Here is a 20,383-nt window from a genome sequence, read left to right as displayed (position 1 = left end):
CCTTTGTCTCTAACCCAGGAGTTTCGTGCCTGCTATGGTCTGTTTGTGTCCCCCTGCTAAATTCATATGCTGAAATCCAAACCCCCAGTGTGATGGTGTTAGGAGGTGGGGTCTGTGGGAGGTGATGAGGACATGAGTGTGGAGCCCTCACGCTGAAGCTAGTGCCCTTGTAAAGGAGACCCCAGAGAGCTCCCTCACCCCATCCACACACGCCAAGTTCTACAGACCGGAAGTCTGAGGTCAGGTGCCCAGCGAGTTCGGGCTCTGGTGAGACCTTTCTTCTGGGTTGTAAGTGACGTGGGAGCCTCCAGAACTGGGAGAAATAAATGCCTGCTGTTTCTAAGTCATCCAATCTCTGGTATTTTGTTACAGGAGCCTGAACCAAGACAATGTTGTTCCAGCATCGTTTATGAAACTCCTGTAGGCTAACAATGTTAGGTTGGAAACAGGGAAACATCTGGACCCCTCAAAGCTCCTGACTTCACATTTCTTAAATATATTCTGAACTTCCCATTGCACAACACATAAGAGGTTTTGGGCTCCAGCTGGCTATGGACTTTTTTTTTTCTTTTCCATTTATCCTCATCAAAATTCAGGAGACTCTCTTACACAGAATCCCAGGCTGAAAATACTCTTTCTGCAGAACTAGAATGCATTTTCATATTATCTCCTGGTAGGACTATTGTTGATGAGCGTGTGTGATGCCAGACTTCTTATCCCTTTGCTAATTATCATTTTGTTAATGCCTTTGTTACTTTCATTTTAGATGCTTTTACGGCTCCCTCTTTTATACATGGCCTTATAAAATCATAAAATGATATGTCTTGCTGTGTTAGAGCATGATCAGATCAGATCCTTGGAAAGCCCTCAGCTAAAGTTCCCCCCTTATACAGAGAAAGCTCTTATGTTGAGAAGTCCCTCGGACATTTTTACCTAAACAAGAAACTAGAAGTTAAGTCTGCATATGTTGGTAGTCACAGGGTGGATAAACGTTTGGGTAAGACGTGTTGTGCTGGGAAATAAGTGGTGTGTCTTCCTGGGTTATTTGGGATAAATGCATGAATAGGAGGATCCAGAGCTTTTCCCACCTGACTAGACCCTGACCCCATACTGGTCACCTAAGAGAACCATCCTAAGGAAATCTTTCGAGAGAGGGGTAGAGGTGGGCAGCACCAGGACCCTTGCGAACTTTAATATAACTCTGTCCCTTGCCTTAACTTATGGAAACGTATCCTTATCTAAGTTAAGTAGACAATGGTGTCACTTAAGTGCGGTCCAAGTTCCCCATTTCTGCTGACCTCTCAGCCTGGGTGTGGGTCTTTTTAAATTCATCCTACTGCACATTCAGTCAGCACTGTTGAGCTTGTCTATACCAAAGTCTTCTAATTATACTTCAGTTTTGTTTGTAAACCTTAGCGCCAGCCTCCGATTCGGAATATCTGCATTTTACAGAAAGGTCTTATGCAACCAAGGGTCATTTGTTATATAATTGTGTTAAGATATTGAAGTGATTTCCCGAACCAGAGTTCTCTGAAGTGTTGGAGTCTGTCAGAAACACTGGCAGTTCATAATCTCACCACTTATGCAGCCGTTGGGATAGATATGAAGAGCATAGTGATAATGGCGAGAAGAATCTCCAAGTAATTTATTTAAGCAATGGTTAAAATTGTGCTTTCTCCATTTCCTGTGTCTCTAGTAATTTAATCTACAGTATTTCATTCATGACATTTAATCAATACATGCAAATCACTTCAAGCACCTATATTCTATCCTGAATTCATTAATCTACTTGGGCAAGAGACAAGCACATAAGAAGGTTTCTTGGTTGAGGTCATGAAGGAGGATGAGTACTATCGAGTTCCACTATGGTAAGTCCTTCAGAGACTAATACCCTAAAGTGTAAGTTGTCCTTTGGGCTTGCGTTTTTTTTTTTTTTTTTTTTTAATAAATTTATTTATTCTATCTTTGGCTGCGTTGTGTCTTCATTGCTGTGCATGGCCTTCTCTAGTTGTGGCGAGCAGGGGCCACTCTTCGTTGTGGGGCACGGGCTTCTCATTGCGGTGGCTTCTCTTGGTGTGGAGCACGGGCTCTAGGCACGTGGGCTTCAGCAGTCGTGGCTCGCGGGCTCAGTAGTTGTGGCTCGTGGGCTCTAGAGCGCGGGCTCAGTGGTTGTGACGCATGGGCTTAGTTGCTCCGCGACATGTGGGATTTTCACGGACCGGGGCTCTAACCCATGTCCCCTGCGTTGGCAGGTGGATTCTTAACCACTGAGCCACCAGGGAAGCCCTGGCTTGCGTTTTTAATTCAAGCATTTTACAGTTACATATTTTGCACAAACTTGAAAGTACAAACATTGGTTCTTCTTCTTTTTCTTACTGTTTCTATTCTACATGGTACTTTCTGATAGAAAATACAAAATAAGCACGCTTCTTGCAGAGGTCAGGATGTTTTATTCATCATGGAACATAAGGGTGAAAGTAATGCAGTAAAATTTCACTTGTGCCGGTCATCAATAGGAATCTGGTTTATGACTGCACAATAAGAAACCAATGAGAGCGGCTGTCCTATCATGATATATCATAAAATATCCCTTAATCCTTAGGTTTTTGTTAAGAGCTGATTTATCAGAGGTCTGAAATAGATACAAATTAAGTTTAATATAATGCAGTGCAGCCCAATCTATTGCATTAAATTGACATAAATTGAATCATTTTTAATGAAATAAGCATGCCGCAGCGTTTCAGAGTTCTTATTATTCATAGTAGAGAAGAACAATGAGACGTTTTATGATTTTTAGTTATGTGTATTCCTTTGTTCCGTAGTCCATCTGTTGGACTATTTTTGAATTGCATAAATCTATTGTCATTAGTAGCTTCTTTAATAAATAAATCTGAAACGAGAATGTTCACAGGTTTGTCTAAATCATGTGCATCTGACTTTTCACAACACAGATCCAAGATGGGCGAGATGTTAATACCTCACATTTATTATGAGGTCTTTCCATTCATTGGCTGATTCGCTAACACCACACATCTAATAAAGCAGCTCTAATTCAATGATGTATCCAGAAGAACGGAGTTCTACCAACATGGATGAGCCCATCTCTCTCTAGATCTCTCTCTAGTGAGTACCTAATGAGAGATGACTGTACGAATAAATTATATTTCATCCACACACAGATTTCTCTACAACGGAAAGGATGAGGATGATCTCCATGTACTACGATGGAGAGACATCGGTATATATCTGTGAGAAAAGCAAAGTATACAACAGTGAATGCTGAATTCTTATATCATACACTGTTGTATATTATGCATATATGGAAAGGGCAAATGCAAATTAATATATATTTGTATTTCCTTATGTCTACCTAAAGAAATCTGGGATGAGAAAAATCTCAATTAACTGAATACATTAAAGACTCAAAAATAAATAGGTTGGATGGGGAGAGGCATAAGTGAGATATCGGTTTATCTTTTTACATCCTTTTGACTTTTAGACCATATAAACATGGTCTATCACTTCAAAAAAACACCATAAATCAATGAATTCTGTAGCAGATGTTATTGGCGACCTGCACTGATCCCCTTTATAGAGCCCCTGACCCCAGACTTTCGGCTGTGGTGGGTGCGGGGTGCTAATTGCTCATGGCTGCATCGTTTTCCAGAAGGTTGCCCTCACCTGGCTTGGGCCACCTCCGCAGGAAGCACAGGAGATTATGTGCTCTCTCAATTAGAAGTATCCCATGGCCCATAATGAATCAATGTGAAAGTACACAGCACCCTTGCCTCTGAGTGAGACAGCTTTTGCTCCATGCACACCCCAGGGCCCCCCTTGGACTCGGGCAGAAGCTGGACCGCAGTCTAAATGCACTGTGATTATCTTCTTCCTCTGCTCCCTCGGGCTTCCCTCACCCCTAAAGCGTTTCTCCTGAGAGCACTCCTTCAACATATCACTTACACATGCATCTCCATTTCAAACTCTGTTTCTCAGGGACCTGTCTTGGAGTCAAATTATAAAACCATCCATGGAGATAGTATAACACCATTGTCATGGTGTCTTCTCATCAGCAAATTAGTGCATTTTATGGATGATCATCTAAGGAAAGCTAAGTAAGCAATGTGTGGGTGGAATAATACTCACCTACTGACAATGGGTAAAATGAGACTTTTAGTGGATTCGTGTGAGGTCCATGCATTTTTATTTACTTTTACTATGTTTCTCAGTTATATAGAAATAATTCCATCTGCTGCTGACACTGTGGATTTTAACGACCCTTATCCAGCAGTGAGAACTTTATTGAAAATAGAATGTTTTAGGGTTAACGCAAATGAAGAAATTTCTCTGAGTAAATGAAGCAGTCAACCATCATCACTGGTCATCCTGAGGGTTCAAGGTCAATTGCCCTGTGGCTATGGTGTGTCCAGGAGAGAAAATCACTGGAAATTTTGAGCAGGAAGGACTGCAATTCACAACATGTGGTGACCACAAAAGCAACAGAAGAGATGGGGACTCAGAAGGAATGGAAGACACCAACTTCTTATGTGGGTTACTCACTGGCAGAGTCAGGAGACGGCAGAACCAGCAGGATGGCAGCAGAGGAAATCTCTGCAGGGAAAACCCAAGCTTGCTCTTCATTATCAGGTCTGCTGAATCTTGTCCTTTGTGCTCATGCCTTTGAAAGAGAAGGAATGTGGCTTCTGGTTCTCTCCCATCTTGGTAATCTGCAAAGTTTCTCACTGGTGGGCTTTAAGCATAAACGCAGCGGGCAAAGGATGCAGAGAAAGTAGCTTCCATTCCTTGAACCCTTGTACTGGAGGGGAGTGTATGGAAAGGTTGGGGGGGGCGGCTTGCAGGGGTCACGGACAGTCAGATGGACTAACCCACCCACAGGAAGAGAGCATCCCTCTGCAAATCCAAAAGACACGCTGTGGTCCTCAGAAATGAAAGATTCTGGGAACAGTAAAAGAGGCACAGCCATACCCACTTGGCATTTGAGTGGAGACATGCCTGGAGTGTCTAATAAACTGGCCTTCCAGTCTGGGGTTGTACTGATATGTGTTCTCCAGTTTGATTTGATTGCACTTACATGGAATTGCCTGTTCTTCTGATGACACTGTGACTGCTTTTTAAAAATGTACTTAACATTTTCCCTCTGGGTTGAGTGCTTCACACATTCAAATTAAGCGCTGAACTGCCTGTTTTCCATGTGAAATGCTTATTGATTTAATTTTCTTTTAGTTCAGATGGTTATGTTGTTATTCTGAAGATAGGGTCTTACACACAGAGTACTCTGAAACTACCAGCTGGGTAATGATTATATGTATAACGAATGCACCTTGTTATAAAGGGTATGGTTTCAGGGCCATTAGGAGGGACCCACGCCTGAAAGCATCTCTACAACAGGTGCCACAGTAATGGAAATTCCCTAAATTAGCCACATATTTTTTTTTAATGTTCTCTATCTATTGCCCACAAGAACTAACAATCCAATTTGCCCTAAGGTTTTAGTAACAAAATAAATACGTTTTTCTTCTGGTGAGAAAATCCCAAATTAGCAACATGAGTAAAAGTAAAAATACACAAAATATGATAAAGTGGATAATGATAGCTGAGACAGAATAAAGTGCTGTGAAAAAGAGGTTTAAAAAGTGACAAGTTTACAAAGCCAACTTTGATGGCAAGCTGATGTAGTGTATGTAACAAGCTGATGATGTAGAATCAAAAAGACATGAATTTGAGTCCTGTGACATTGCGTGAATAAACTAACCTCTTTAAATACAAAACGGGATAATGTCAATCTTGTGTTAGCTCTGTATTCCCTCTTGGATTAAAGGGTGATATAGGATGTAGGATATATAATGTATTATATAATGTATCCTATTAATATAGGATGTAGGATATATAAAAGTTTCAGCTCAGCGTATGTTACAAGTAGGGTCTCAGCTGTAATTACTCTCTTCCCAAATCTGTTCTGTATTTTGCTTACAGTTACTTTGCTGTCAGCACCTTAGCTATTGGAAAAGGTGTATCACCGTGGAAGGGTGAGTGTTTTTGTTCAGAGAGATTTCTTCCTGCTGGGCCTGGTCGAAACTGCACTTTAGTCCATGTATCCCTCCTAGAGTCTCTGAGATTTTACAGCCTTTATTATGTTATAATAAACTAGGATTTTTAAAATGTGTTAGTATCATGAGCACATAGATATTTCTGGGTAAAAAACGTAAGCGGTTTCCATTTTCTGCATTTTTATAGTTGTAAAAATCAACAGGGTACTGTAATAGATAAAATGATTTCAGCGCCTAAGAGACAAAGTTTCCACGAACACCAAGGTGTTCCATTATCATAATTTTGATTTGGTCCATGGGAAAGAGGGCTCAGTTTCAAATGAGACAGCGTTCTCTGTATGATAATTCATGAATTAACTTCTCCCCAGATAGAATTCCTACACATAAAGCTGCTCAAGGGGCAGGTGCAGGATGAGATTCAAGTATAAAACTATGGATTGTTTGGAGGACATGACAAAATGAGGGTATTTGTTTTATTAAATAAAGACGTATTAACTCTCTGAGTGGTGCATAAAGAGGGATATGTGTGTGTGTGTGTGTGTGAATTATGACTACTTCTGAGGAAGGTAAGTAGCTTGGAGTGACTAGAAAACATATTCATTCACAGAAGTGATAGGGTAGGAGGATGATGATGGTATTTATAAAGGGTTGTGACACGCCTGCCAGGCCAGGTATTATCCTAAAGCAATGGAGAGACACTGGAGTTTTAGCATCAGAATAAAAGCAAGATGGGGTTTGCATTTTTTACCCAAGTATAATTGATTTACAATATTGTGTTAGCTTTGGGTGTACAGCACTGTGACTTGTTTTGAAGATTATATTCCATTATAAGTTATTAAAAGATATTGGGTATAATTCCCTGGGCAATACAGTAAATCCTTCTTGCTTATCTATTTTATGCAGTAGTTTATATCTGTTAATCCCAAACACCTGATTTGTCCTTCCCCACCTTCCTCTCCCTTTTGGTAACCATAAGTTTGTTTTCTATGTCTGTGAGTCTTGCTTCTGTTTTGTATATAGGTTAATTTGTATTATTTTTTAGAGTCCACATATAAGTGATATCATATAGTATTTGCCTTTTTCTGCCTGGCAATATTTCATTCTTTTTATGGCTGAGTAATATTCCATTTTATTTATAGATAGATAGATAGATAGTCACATCTTCTTAAGTCAACTCATCTGTTGATGGGCACTTGGGTTGTTTCCATGTCTTGGGTGTTGTGAATAGTGCTGCTATGAACATTAAGGTACATGTATCTTTTTGAATCAGCATTTTTGTTTTTTCCAGAAATATAAGGAGTGGAATTGCTGGATCATATGGTAGTTCTATTTTAGAAAGATAATTCTTGCTGATAATTTGAAGGGGCAAGGATTCAGGCAAGGAGATCAACTTGGAAGTTATTGCAATATTCTCATTAAGGAATGATGCAAACATTTACTATAATTGTGACAGCAAGAGTAGTAAGGAGAAGGTACATTCAAGAAATACAAGTAATCCTATTTTGCTTTGCCTTATTGTCGACTATATGCATGTCTGTCTTCACTAGATTTTAAGGGACCAATGGCAGAACAATATTTATTAATTTTTTACTCTATAATATACTGTGTGCATAGAATATGTTTGGTATTTGATTGAATGTACTCTGGATTTATTATTTTCTATTGAATGAAGAGAACAACTAAATGATGAACACAGATAAACATACATATCTCAACAGCAGTTAAACTATAAGGCACTTCAGAACCAAAAGCCAGAGACTTTTTTTTTTTTTTTTTGCGGTATGTGGGCCTCTCACTGTTGTGGCCTCTCCCGTTGCAGAGCACAGGCTCCGGACGCGCAGGCTCAGCGGCCACGGCTCACGGGCCCAGCCGCTCTGTGGCATGTGGGATCTTCCCGGACTGGGGCACGAACCCGTGGCCCCTGCATCGGGAGGCAGACTCTCAACCACTGCGCCACCAGGGAAGCCCAGCCAGTGACTTTGATCAGGGATTCAAACACAAGTCACATCATATAAAAACTGGTTAATTAAATGCAACAGCAGATCATCCTGGCTGTGATCCAGTTCTTTCTCCAGATGGTTTGTCCCTGTGCAGGTAGAGATAGGAAAATGAAAAGTGATTATCCTGCTAGACTGCTGTCTTTATGCCAAACAGAATTATTTACAAACTTGGCTGAAAACAATCCTAGACCAAGACTTAAAGGGGCTCTAAAACCCGCACTTCCCTATTTTCTTTCTGAACAGCCCTCATAGTTCAATGGTCAAAACGGCCCTTGGCCAGAGATGTCCTACCGTAAATTGTTCTATTTTCCTTCTCAGAATACCATAGTTTCTGTTAAACTACAAAAAGATTTGAATGTGCATTGGTAGCCCCAGTTGAAAGAAACAAAAAAGAAAAAGGAAAGTCTTCGTCTTAGCCCAGGCATTAAATCCCATTAACATTGAATATGTCATGGGGAATATTTGGTTCCACAGAACACTAATTCTAACTCCTGCTACAAAGTTAATATGTTTGTTTAACTTAGTGTTTTCAGGCTCGTTAGACAGTGTTTAGACATTACGTATTATAATTATTAATCATATCTCAAAGGAGGAACGAAATGTATTCCACCAAATATCTCCAAATTAGTATGCATCTTAGTTCCTATTAATCTTGAAACTGGGGAAACTAATGGCATACTATAAAGGATTGTGTGTATGATATTATTCGTCTAAATCAATATCTACATAGGGTTTTAAAAATAATTTTTCCAAATGGCTTAGAAAGAAAAAGCACTGATATTTATTTAATTATCAAATTCTAACAAGAAATTACAATAATAACTGGATACTGTGTGAAAATATTGATTTTGTGCTTTCTTTTACCCAGTAACCATAGAATATCATAAAAATTCAATGCAGCCTTATTCTTCCAGCTTGCATTTAAAGATTCTCAGACTTTAAAGGATATTTATCATCTGTCTTCTGGAGCATTTATGCTCCAATCTATAGCAGTATAATCTCCTTAGGAGTTTGGGCTCATAATTTTCTCTTAGAACTTTTGCTGAAACAGGCCTGCTTTATCATCGGGCTTGAATCTTAAATAGTTTCTCTTTCAAATACTAACCATGGGTTATTAATTTAAATGTTCCCTTTGTGGTTCCATCAATGAGGACTTATAGGTATGATTTGTAATTATATGATAAGGTTGTTAACGTTTTTATTTGAGAAATACAATACAATAAAATAACTCAAGCCTTACCTTCTAGATTTAATGTAAAACATCAGTGGGAAAGGTAACATTTTCATTATTTAAATTCATTTTTATTTTAAAATAAATTTGTAGAAGAAAAATATAAGTATGTTTAAAGCATAATATTTCAGTGAAAGAAAAGTAAATTCAAGGATGAGACCAATAAGTTTGTATCTTGGATTATCTACTCACTATGTAACAATTTAATTAAACCATTTTTCTCCAAATTATACTTTCTTCCTCCTTTATTTTGTAATAATAACAAAATTTACATTTAGATGAAGCTTAAATAAGTATATATATATTTATGTTATTATTTATGTATATAAGCCTAGCATTCTGCAGAGTGTGTAGGAGTTACTGACTAAAGAAGAACACCCTTATGTATAAAGCCCAGAGAAGATAATATTTATTTGTAATATAACTAGGTTAATTTTGGTTATTTATTTGATAGAAAGAAAAAAACTTGTCAAACCTTTGACTCAGAATCTAAAATCTTATTCTTTTTCTAAATGAAATAGTGCTTCCTATCCCAGGCCACATTTTCTGCATTTTATCTACGCGATGTGATCATCTTAAACTAGAATCACGTCTTCAAATATTCTACCATCAAAGGTGCGCAAGTTGGAGTCCACTCCAGCTGAGATGAGGAAGCAGGAACTGGATTTACTCTTTTGCCTGAAATAAGTAACAAACAAATAGATTATGTGTATGAAGTAATATAATTCAAGTTATTAGACACCAGGCAGTGAAGGGGCAATGCTGGGAAGGGAATGAGGGCAGCCCTATGCCTGCCAAAGTTTAATGCATGGAGAAAATTTACGGGCCACAGCCCATAAAAGAGGAATCAGGAGTCTGGGGAGACCAAGGCAGATAGAGTTCATAGAGCAGCGTACTGGAGAAGAGAGAATGCAGACAGAGAGAGAGAGAGAGAGAGAGAGAGTCTCCCCTTTAAGTCTTCATCTGGGGATGCATCAGGGCATGAAGGAGGCAACTGCTACTCAGGGAAAAGAACTGCTCTAAAGAACTGCAAGGAACAACGGCCTGGAATCATACTCTGTCAGCACAACTGGAGAATCTATTTCAAGGAGGATTGAGTATAATACTCAGGAGGGCTTTGCCTAAGTAATGGGAAAATTAACCCACTAATGAAATGAAGATGGCAGTGTTACTGAGGGTGGGAGGAAGGGATTCGAGGTACTCTGTCTCTAATTGGTATATTAATCTACCCGTGTCAATTATCACCTTCAATGTGAATGGTTTAAATATACCAATTAAAGACAGAGATTATCAGAGTGGATAAACACAAACAACCAACCCCCACCCCCCAGACTCAATTTAATGTTGAGAAAACCATGGAAAATGTAGGCTCAGATAAATTAAAGAGAAGAAGGGACCTATACCATGCAAACACTAGTCAAAGAAAGTTGGAGAAGCCTATATTAATTTCAGACAAACCAGAATTCAGAAAGAGGAAGATTAAAATAGGTAAATGGAGGCATTACATAATGATAAAGGTGTCAGTGTTCTAAAAAAATGTAGAGCTAATATTTTGAATGAGAAATGAACATTTTTCCAGTAAGACCAAGAACAAGGCATGATGTCCTCTATAGGCTCTCCTGTTCAACATGGCACTGAGGGTCCTGGCTAATACAAAATAAAAGAGAAGAGGAAAGGAGAGGAGAGACAAAAGAAAACATGTACAGATTAAAAAGGAAGAAATTATATTGTTTTTATTTGCAGCAGACGAGGTTCACTATGCAGAAAATTCCAGACACTCTTCAAAAAACTCTTGGAACTATGAAGTATAAGAAGATCACAAGATACAAAGTTAATATACGAAAGCAGAGTGTTTACCTATATACCAGCAATGAGCAATTGGAATTTGAAATCTAAATCTCTCTCTCTCTATATATATATATGCCGCTTACAATAGCACCAAAGGATAAAAAAATTTATATATGTCTAATTAAACATGTACGGATCTATATGTGGAAAACTACAAAACTCTGGTTAAAAAAATCAATGATCTATATTAACTGAGAGATAGTCTGTGTTCATGGGTTGTGAAGACTGTTAAGTTGTGAATTCTCCTCAGTGTGATCTATAGATTCCATCCAATCCCAATCGAAATCTCAGCAAGCTGGTTTGAAAGTACTGACAAGCTGAATCTAAGGTATATATGGAAAGGCCTGGAATAGCCATATAATACCGAAGAAGAAGAAGAACAAAGTCAGAGGATCGACGCTACCAAACTTCAAAACTTCCTATAAAACTGCAGTGATCAAGACCCCATGGTACTGACAAAACAATAGATGTGCACGTCTAGGAACAGAATAGGGAGGCCAGAAATGGGCCCACACAAATACAGCCACCTGATTGTTGACAAAGGAACAACGGGACTTCAATTGAGAAAAGAAAGTCTTTTAAAACAAATGGTGTTGAAACAATTGAACATCCTTAAGGGGAAAATGACCTTAGGTACAGCCCTTGCACCTTTCACAGAAATTAACTCAAAAATGGATCTTAGATTTAAATGTAAAAGGAACAATTAGGAAACAGCCAGAAAAAAAACGTAGGAGAAAATAGGTGACATCGGGGTTGGTGATGAGTTTTTAGATACAACACCCAAAGCACACTCTATGAAAGTAAAAATAGATAAGATGGACTTTATTAAATCAAAAGTATTTGCTTTGTCAAACACCATTAAGAGAATAAAAAGACAAGCCAAAGACTGGAGGAAATATTTGCAAAGCACACATATATCTGCTAAAGTACATGTTTCCAAAGACTCACACACAAAAATATTTGAATCAACAATAAGAAAGCAAAAAACTTATTGAAAAAAATAGAGAAAAGATCTGATCAGACACCTGAATAGAGAAGATATGTTGATGCAAATAGGCTTATGGAAAGATAGATGTTCCACATCATTTGTCATTAGAGAATTGCAGATTAAAATTACAATGGGATACCACGGCATACCTAGCAGGGTGGCTAAACTCCCCCCACTGACAACATCAAAAGCTGGGAAAGATGTGGTATAACAGGAAGTCTCGTTCACTGCAACTGGGATTGCAAAACGGTACAGCTACTTTGGAAGACGGTTACACAGAGTTCTTACAAAGCTGAACATAGGCTTACCGTACAATCTAGCAATTGCGTTCCTAGGTATTTGCCCAACTGATGTAAAGACTCAGGTTCACACAAAAACCTATTTTCTATAGCTTCACTCATTATTTCTACAAACTGTACACAGTCACCTTGTTTTTAAATAGGAGAATGAATAAGTGAATTGTAGTACACACACCAATGAATATTATTCAACAATAAAAATAAGTGAAGTATCAAGCCACAAAAAGATAGGTAATATACTAAGCAAAGAAGCCAGTCTGATAAGACTACATACTATATGATTCCAAATATTTGACATTTTGGAAAAGACCAAACTATGGAGCTGATTAAAAGCTTTTTAAAAATGACTTCAAAAGATAAAAACAGTTGCTAGAGAGGACTTTTTAAGGCAGTGAAACTATTCTGTGTGATACCGTAATGGACACTTGAAATCATGCTTTTTTTCTCAATCTATAGAGCTTAACAGCACAGAGTATGAACCTTAATGTCTACAAATTATGTTTAAAATATTTGGGAGGTCGGGGGAACCCCAGAATGGAACACAACATGTAGCCAAACGATCTGAGTTACAGTTAGTGTGAAATGCCCTCCCTGAAGCGGGGTTAGGGAAGATTTGCTGACCTAAGGAATTTTGGAGTGGAGACTGAGGAAAAAGCAAAAGGGAGTGTGTTAAGCTCTGTGCTCTAGTTGATAAAGATGTTTCCCTTCAGGGTAAGGGTGTGTGTTAGCTACTCTGACGTCACCGTGCATGTGTACAGGAATGAAAATGACACATTGGTGGATGGCAGGGGCCGTGTTTCCCACTGTCGGAGGGGAGGTTACAGATATGCGAGGGAGGAGGGCAGAGTATCCACGAGGTGACGGGTTCCAGGTGGAGACATCATCGTGAGCTCACGTTCAGTTCAGCACAGACACAGACGGCTATGTGTAGAAACGTTTGCAGATGTGTGCACAGACACAGTTCAGAGCACTCGCGGACATCCCCCTGCTCTGTCAGCTACGAGAGCCCAGCAACAGCCAATGGCACAAAACATCCCCAGGACCCAGATCTTGGTTTCTAATACCGTTCGTCCATCAGAGGAACAGGGCTCATTAGAGAAATGCCTGATTCTACGATGCGAAGATCTTGAATTGTCTCATGGACCCCCAAATCAAGGAAGGGAACTAAAAAAAGAAATGACAATAATAGGTTATGTGAAAGGCACTCAGAAGCCAAAACTGGAACAATTGGGGCAAGAAGAGAAATATTATCTGATCTTAACCAATAGTATATAATAAATATTCATGAATCCATACTGATATAAATTAATGGCTAACTAAACAAATGCATGGGGACGAACAGACAGATATCCTATACAGAATAATTCAAACGATTTATGTAGATATGCTGCCCTCAAGATGAATCATAACTCTCCAGTCATTAAACGCATGAAAGGGGAGAAAAGAGTAACTTTACAGTGGAGAAACCTAACATAAACGACCTTAGCCAGGCGATCAAGGTCAACTTCAGCAGCCACACAGGTCATTTTAGGAAGATTTACACTTGACGGGATTTGATGAGAATGGCACTTCTCTTCTGTTGTCCCAGGAACTCAGAACCCTGGTCTAGTCATGAGAAACAGCAGAGAAATCCCAACTGAGGACCATTCTACACCAGTTTTCCTCAGAACTGTCAAGGTTATCAAAAACAAGGGAAGTCTGAGAGACTGCCCAGCCAAGAGGCACCTTAGGAGACAAAAAGATGAAATGTAATGTGGTGTCCTGAATGGAATCCTGGGATAGAAAAAAGACTCTCAGTAAAAACTAGGGGAATCTGAATAAAAGATGGGCTTTGGTGAATCATATTATATCAGTATTGGTCTATTCACTGTTAACAAATGAACCACACTAATAAAAGATGCTATTCATAGAGGAAACTGGATGTGTAGTTTATGGGAACACTCTGTCTTCATTTTGCATTTTTCTGTAAAGTTAAAAATCCTCTCATTTAAAATGCTTTTTAAAAAACTTTTTGTAAAAAACTATAGAATAAAACAAATATTCAGATATATTGGATTTCCTTCCTAGTAACCTAGAGTATCAAAATACACATATCATGTTCTGATTCAGTTGTAAAACATTTCTTCTATTTTTTAAGATTATTTACATTATCTTCTCTACTCTAAAAGGGCTTTTTTAAGAATTCAAACTAAATCTTAGTATATCTAAACACTGTAATTGCCCCAAGTGTTGAAAATATAACACCTCTATGAATAACTTGCTCCTTAATTGGCTGGTTAGCATTTATGTTGGCACTTAACGTTTATATCACGTGTGAGCATATAAAAACTCTACTCATATAGAAATAAATCCTGCAAGTTGATTGTCAGAATGCCATAGTCAGGAAAACATTAGATTATTGGGAGCTGTGTGTTTATATTCTGGGTCTGCAACTTACAATTACGTTATTCTTGGATAGGGGTCTTAAAGTATTTATATTTTAGTTTCCCCTTCTGTACATCAGAAATTACAGTATTTACACACATTGATTTGGCATTTGTTTGAGACAATACACAATAATTGTGTATTCAAATGTTAAATATTACAATTATATTTGGGAAAAAAGAAACCAATCTGATCCTTCTCCATCTTAGTAAACTCAGCCTTTGAGTTTCTGGATATTAGTCATGACAATGGATAAAGCAGAGAGCTGGAAAAATCAGAAGGGTAAATCAGTTACATTTCAAAGTAACTACTAGCTGGAGAAAAGCCTGTCTCCAGAAAGTGGGAAGAAGACAGAACATTGAAGGAACATAGAAGGAACATTTGAGGACTCTGGAGAGAAAGGAAGAAGGAAAAAAGTATGGAAACATCTGCCTTTCATTGAGATACGTAAATAAAAGAGAAAAATATTACGGGGGTCTTTGATTTTAGACATAAGATTTTTCATTTAGGAAGCACAGTTATAGGACCTGTTTGAAGTAGCCTTTATTCTTCCTGTTGTGTCACAAGAAATTAGAGACTCTCGTAACAACAGATCTGAGAAAAAGGCTGCACGTGCTCAGTGTAATATGTGTTATCTCCAGAAGGAACGAGCATCCCATGTCTTTAGGGTCCATCCACACACAGGGGCCCCATCCCCGTTTCCAGGTGGCCGGCCCTCACTAAATGGCATTACAAGCTATGAATCACGTGACCGTCTGCCCAATTATGACCCATCACATGCTCCGAGGACAAGATGAGAAGTGTACGATGCTCACCTCATTTCATTTTTAGGGCATAAATATCATGGGGGCACCAGGCATACTAGACAGGCATTGTGAATTGTGGTGGGTCCACAGTTCTTAGGCAGAGATGTTTCCCATGGATGCACAAACTTATGACTCACGGACGGCCCTGACAACTGTACAAGGAGGATTCCCATATGGAGAGGGGGTCACTGCTGACTCAGGAAGCATCCACACTGCATGCAAAATGGGCGCCCGCCAATTTTCTGGCTTCATTTAACACACGTCACATGCGTGTGGCATGACTGTGTTGCTGACAGAGAAAGCATGGCTTTTGGTGACCATTTCCTGACTGGAAAAAGAAAAGAAAAAAGAAAACATTTTTTCTTCTCTAGCAGATTGGATCTAACGTGTCCAAAGGAAATAGTAGGTCTAGGAGAGCTGGGGGAGAGTGAAGTGTCCCTGTTCTTTCCGATAAAGGCTGGGCATTCATTCATGTTCTTGGGAATGTTTGCAGAATGGGGCCCAGTCAATTCTGAATGAGCCAAGTCCAGAAGATGAGAACTCATCACAGAATTGTGCATTATTTTACTTTCCTGAACAGAAAAATAGAGAGTGCCACACTGAGTATGTGACTGTTTCCTGGCATTTTGTCTATATTGTTATCTCGGTACTTAGTGGTTTTACCTTATTATTATATGTATTATAACATCTTTGCCAATAAGAATGTAAATACAATGAAAGAAACATAAATATTCTCTTTATGTCTCAAAAATCAAACATGGTGCTTTACAAACAACAAAAGTCCAATGACTGTTCTTATGTATGAATTGAGTAAAATGGCCGCAGCAAAATATAGCCATTCCATGGTTCTTCGACAGATGTTTCTTAAATTTTATAAGAAATTAAACTACTCAAAATTGTAACGACTTCAATACAAGTCATTGAAGGAGTAAAGCAGGAGGGTAAGTTCATCCTAAAGGCCTCCCCAACTGGCAACTCGCTGAACAAACATTTGTGACTTGCCTGTGTCTATAATGCATTTTTTTTTCTAATCAGTATATGAACACACTTATAATAACGCTGGTGGGAAGTTCAAGCTCACTCAATGTGACTAAGCTAGGAAAAAGGAAAGTCTTTGACACTGGTTCTCCCTCTGACAGTGAGCTCTCGTAGCCCCAAACTATTTCATTAGTTACTTTTCTGTTGGAAAAAAGAAAAAGTCTTGTCGATGCTCCAGGGCTTGTCAGCGTGGGAGCTCAACTTTGGTGTCAGTGTTTACGCCTTTCCTCACTTTGGGCTATCAGCAGTGTTAAGACACATATTTGATAAGTGAAACCTGTCATAGTTTTAATACCACAGGGCTGCGTCGTCCAGGTGACGATCTGTAGGGTCCTGCACCGAGCATATGCCTGAGGTTATGATTCCAGGACTGAAGGCAGAGGACACGAAGGATGAAGAGGACATGCCACAGGATCCGCAACTGATGTGACCTCCATTGTGAATGCCTGATCTGGAGGGAGGAGCAGAGATGTCACATTTTCACTGTGAGTCATTTTGAGAGAGAATTGACAGGGACTAATATGGAAACACACAAGGGATGTAATACGTGGGTCTGTGATGGAGGAAACACCCGCTTGGAGAGGGGGCCCCGCCACCTATGCCCTTCACATCTGTCTCCCCTCCTTGGGGATAAGTGTTTGCCAATTGATAAATTCCACATTAACCCCCCCCTCCTTCCTGCTCAGAATGTGTGTGTGTGTGTATGTGTGTGTGTGTGTGTGTGTAATAAATAAGAATGCATAAAAAGAGGGTAAACAGGGTCCTAAGATTTTCAGTTACTTAACCAGGAATATATAATTTATCTCTTCTTTGTCTAGGTAATTTAAACAATGACAATCCAAAGAGGAGATACCTCTAAATTTACTTAAATAGCACTTAGCTCAAATAAAATTTACTCCAAATTCTCCCATGCACATTCTTTTAAAATCAGTTTTATTGAGGTGTGATTTGCATACAATGTAATACATGCACCTAAGAGTATAATTTGATGTGTTTTGATAAATATGTTCACTTGCTACTTTAGTTAGTATTTTCATTTTTATCAAAGTTATACATGGGCCTATGTTACAGGCTGAATTGTGTCCCCCCAAATTTATATGTTGAAGTTCTAACCCCTAGACCCTCAGAATGTGATCGTATTTGGAGATGGGGTTCTTAAAGAGGTGATTAAAGTAAAATGAGGTCAAGTGGGTGGGCCCTGATCACACAGGACTGGGGTCCTTATAAGAAGAGGAGATGAAGACACAGACACACACACAGAGGGACAACCCTGTGAGGACACAGGGAGAAGGCCGGTGTCTACACGCCCAGGGAAGAGGCCTCAGGAGGACCAACCTGCCCACACCTGGACCTTGGACTTCCAGACTCCGGACTGAGAAATAAATTTCTGTTGTTTAAGGCACACAATCTGTGGTGCTTTGTTATGGGCGCCCTGTGGAACAAACACAGCACGGCTTAAAGGGGCAAAGGGCACTCAGGGCACCCCAACCTTCTCTGCTCAGCCAATGAGACTTCACTCTGCCAGCAATTTTTTCTGTTATTCATCTCCATATACCATTTCATTTATAAATTAAGCAAAATAAACATTTTCCATTGTTGTTTTATTACAGAAAAGTCAGACTAACCTCACACCACCTCACTCTCCCTGTCATTCTAATACAGGGTCATACAGCCTTAGCTGAAATCAACACTCATTTGAACCCATATGGCCAATTTTACTACTCTTCACCCTCAGACAAGCAGTACACTGTGATTACACTTCCTTTTCTGTGCACCTTTTGTTTTTCCTGGAATTAATAATTGTTTCGCCTTTCTTCCCTCTGCACCTATTGGCATTTCTTCCAAACTCTCCATGGGAACGTCCCTCCGGATGCCCCAGAGGCAGCCAAACGCGTCAGGTGTCCATCTCTCGGCTTCTTCCTGCTGCGGTACATCCTTCCTGGGACTTCCGGAGACCACTTCCAGTCCAGACTGGTCCATCTGGGGGCTTGCCACTCAGATGCCCTTTGAACTTTTCTCCTGTATTGGATGCTATTTTCAGGATTCTGTTTCCTCCTTACCATCTATCCCTCATTTATTGGAACAAGATTCTCAGTCATTTCATGAGAAGGGTACGTGGCAGATACACTTTCTCTGAGATCTATCATATCCTAAAATGTAGTTATTCTACCCACACGATCGAATTGGCTTCTAGCTTCCTGGACTGCTGTTAGAAGTCTGATGCTATTCTGATTTTTGATATTTGAACATGTGTAGTATTCTCCATCTGAAGGTTTTCAAATATTCTCCTAATCTTCGGATTAGGTACCTTGGTGTGGTCTGTATTCATTCATCCTAATAGATTCCTAGTGTGCAGTTCCAGTTTGGAAAATAAAGTACTTTAGTGTTAAGAAATAGTCTCTGATTTTGATAATAACTGATAAACGTGTACACACTGTTTCTCAGATCTGTCTTTCTGGAATTCCTATTAATTGGATACTGAGCCTCCTGGAGTGATCTCTGAATTTTTAAATATTTTTTTTCCTATCAGCCATTGTTTTGACAGCGGTTAATATTTCATGAGAGATTTCCTTATTTATATTTTCAATATATGATAGTTACGTTAAACAGTGGTTCTATTTTACTTTCTAGGAGCTCTTTATTTTCTTATTGGAGAGTTTCTTTTATAATATTTCTTTTTTGTCATATAGATTCAATTCCTTCTCTTGCATCTCTGGGGATTTTTATATGCTTTCTAAAAATTATTCTGTCATATTTGCTTTTTACCTTTTATATATTTTGAGGCTCTATCATTAGCTGTAAAGACAATTTGAATTACGTCAGCTTTTTATCATAACATGTCTAGCAATACTTTTTGACTTAAATTCCAGTTTGCCTGATATTATTATAGGTACCTCAGTTGTCTTGTATGAATGCATGCATATGAAAACTTTTTTCTGTCCTTTTCTCTCAACCTTCCTGTGTGCTTATATTTATGTGTCTTCCATGTAGGGAATCTAGGTGGTTTTTAGACACTCTGACAATCATTATCTTGCCTACAAATAACTGACGTAAACAACACCTGTACAGAAAAGTATCCAAATCACTCATCATTCTGGAACAGTAATCTTCAGTGTCACCACTGCCTAGCACCCATCATCTCCTCCCTGGCCTCGGTTTCTCCCGACAAGGGCTTCCCTTTCCTGAGATTTCACCTGAGTTTCAGTGTCCACAAGTAGTGCCCCCAGAGGTAAACTGTCTGGCAGGACAACATATCAAATGCCATTCCCAGCACTCTCAGTGCTCTCCCTGTGCCGTTTCTGTGATTTTCAGGATCATGCTCGGAGATTTGAGACATGTACTCATGCTGACATTTGCCCCCATGATTATTATTTCATGCATCTGTGTCCATGCTTCAGTTCAATGGTTTCACTGTCGTGACTCATTTTCGTCAAAAACTACATGAGTTTCATCCTAGTGGTGCCCTTCACACTTTGAGTCCAATGGCTTCTGGTTTACCAAGTACCCCCATAAACTGAGAGCAGGAATGGCTCAAAACTCAGACCCCAGGCTTGCAAGAATCATAATCTTTCATTGGAATATTTTGTTTATTTAAATTTAGTACATTTACTCATGCATTTGGATTAACATCGACCACCTTACTTCTGTGTTCAATTTCTTTCTTTTTTTTTTTTTTTTTTTTTT

Source organism: Neophocaena asiaeorientalis, unplaced genomic scaffold (assembly GCF_003031525.2).
Source record: "Neophocaena asiaeorientalis asiaeorientalis breed wild unplaced genomic scaffold, Neophocaena_asiaeorientalis_V1.1 scaffold155, whole genome shotgun sequence".
Lineage (NCBI taxonomy): Eukaryota > Metazoa > Chordata > Mammalia > Artiodactyla > Phocoenidae > Neophocaena > Neophocaena asiaeorientalis.
This window is presented reverse-complemented; position numbering follows the sequence as displayed.